This window comes from Bos mutus, chromosome 17 (genome assembly GCF_027580195.1).
Source record: "Bos mutus isolate GX-2022 chromosome 17, NWIPB_WYAK_1.1, whole genome shotgun sequence".
Taxonomy (NCBI): Eukaryota; Metazoa; Chordata; class Mammalia; order Artiodactyla; family Bovidae; genus Bos; species Bos mutus.
In genome coordinates this window covers 56,029,240-56,031,852 of record NC_091633.1, presented here as the reverse complement: position 1 = coordinate 56,031,852, position 2,613 = coordinate 56,029,240, and positions in this window count along the sequence as shown.

The window sequence follows — 2,613 nt, the reverse complement described above, 5'->3', positions numbered from 1 at the left end:
CTCCCCCGTCCCTGGGATTCTCCAGGCAAGAACACTGGAGTGGGTTGCCATTTCCTTCTCCAATGCATGAAAGTGAAAAGTGAAAGTGAAGTCGCACAGTCGTGTCCAACTCTTAGTGACCCCATGGACTGCAGCCTACCAGGCTCCTCCATCCATGAGATTTTCCAGGCAAGAGTACTGGAGTGGGGTGCCATCTGACCTTCTCCGTGTTAGCCTCTAAGTTAGGTAAAAACCTAGACATTTCCTAGACCTTGACAGAAAGTTGGGAGACTAGAAAGACTCCATAAGCCCTTGAGCCTGTTTACCGCCTAACCAGCCAACTTGTTTTGGACTATCACACAATCTCTATAGACTTTTTCCATTCCTTTTATGTAAAAGGAGAAAATGGAACTAGTTTTTAGTATTCCATGATGTCATATTGTGTGAGTGCAGAAAAAGACATCTAGAGATGTAGAGTGGAGGTACTCATCTGGATACAATGGAGCTTTTTCCATTTCATTTTGTGTCTGAATCTTTGTCACTGAATACTTTGGTGGATGGTGATTTTTTCCTCTTCCTGCTTCATTTTTCTTCATCTTTCTACATGTGGGTATTGATGCAATGGCAACAATGATGTACAGCCATGTGCCAGCCACTCAGGGCTGTTTTCCTTCTGTTCTTGTCTCTGTATTGCACGAGCTGGAAGCCTAGTTTCTGGGTTAGATTCCACCAGTTACGTGAGGTTCAGAAAGCAGGACAGAGGCAGAAGCCATTATTATTCCTCCTGCAGAGCAAGGCAAGCATTCATTTTAGCAAGCAGTAGACATGAAGCTTTGCCAACTGCTCCCAGTCATTCTGAGAACAACTCATTTTGGTACCACAGATAACTGAGATCAGCAGCAGTGGTTACTTGTAGTTCTTTCAATTTCCATGTTTCATGACAGGTGGTTTTGCTCACTTTTGTTTCTTCAACCCTTGTTTTTGTTATTGTTTTTTAAAGTGCTTAATGTCTTATGTTATATCCTTCCTACTCAAAATACCTGCAATGGTTTCTTTTTTACTGACTGAAACTTGTCTGACAAAAAAATTGGTAAATTTTGAGGAAAAGCTACTCTAAATTGATTTTCTATAAATTGCTTTGGGTAGTATACTCATTTTCACTATATTGATTCTTCCAATCCATGAACATGGTGTATTTCTCCATCTGTTAGTGTCCTCTTTGATTTCTTTCACCAGTGTTTTATAGTTTTCTATATATAGGTCTTTAGTTTCTTTAGGTAGATATATTCCTAAGTATTTTATTCTTAGCAATAGCAATCCCTATCAAGCTACCAACAGTATTCTTCACAGAGCTAGAACAAATAATTTCACAATTTGTAAAAATAAATAAATAAATAAATAAATTGATTTTCCTTTCTCCCTAATCACTGTCAAAACTTTAACAGTAAAAGTAGAAGTAAAGATTCTATTAGAATTTGTAGCTACATCTCTAAGTTTTCTATTGCTTCTGTAACATTTCCACAAACTTAGTGACTTAATATAACATTGGAAGGGTTTGTTTTTGTTGTTGTTATTTTTATTAAAGTGTTAGTCACTCACTTTTGTTCAAATCTTTGCGACACCATGGACTGTAACCTCAGGAATTCTCCAAGCAAGAATACTGGAGGGGGTTGCCATTCCCTTCTCCAGGGGATCTTCCTGACCCAGGGACTGAACCCAGGTCTCCTGCATTGCTGACAGATTCTTTACTGCCTGAGCCATTATCGATTTAGTTCAGTTCAGTGGCTCAATCATGTCCGACTCTTTGTAACCCCAAAGGCTGCAGCACGCCAGGCTTCCCTGTCCATCACCAACTCCTGGAGCTTGCTCAAACTCACGTCCATCGAGTCGGTGATGCCATACAACCATCTCATCCTCTTTCGTCCCCTTCTCCTCCCGCCTTCAATCTTTCCCACCATCAAGGTCTTTTTCAATGAGTCAGTTCTTCGCATCAGGTGGCCAAAGTATTGGAGTTTCAGCTTCAACATCAGTCCTTCCAGTGAAGATACAGGACTGATTTCCTTTAGGATTGACTAGTTTAATCTCCTTGCAGTCCAAGAGACTCAAGGGTTTTCTCCAACATCACAGTTCAAAAGCTTCAATTCTTCAGTGCTCAGCTTTCTTTATAGTCCAACTCTCACATCCATACATGACTACTGGAAAAATCATAGCTTTGACTAGACAGACATTTGTCGGCAAAGGAATGTCTCTGCTTTTTCATATGCTGTCTAGGTTGGTCATAGCTTTTCTTCCAAGGAGCAAGCGTCTTTTAATTTCTTGACTGCAGTCACCATCTGCAGTGATTTTGGAGCCCAAGAAAATAAAGTCTGTCACTGTTTCCATTATTTCCCCATCTATTTGCCATGAAGTGATGGGATTGGCCTGAGCCATTATAGTTAACATTTATTTTATTTATCTATCTATTTTTGGCTGCACTGGGTCTTTGTTCTGGTGCATGGACTTTCTCTTTTTGCAATGTGCAGGTTTCTCATTGCAGTGGCTTCTCTTGTTTTGGAGCAGAGCTCTAGGGCAAGCGGGCTTCAGTAGTTGTGGTGTGGGGGCTTAGTTGCCCCACAGCATGTGGCATCTTAGTTC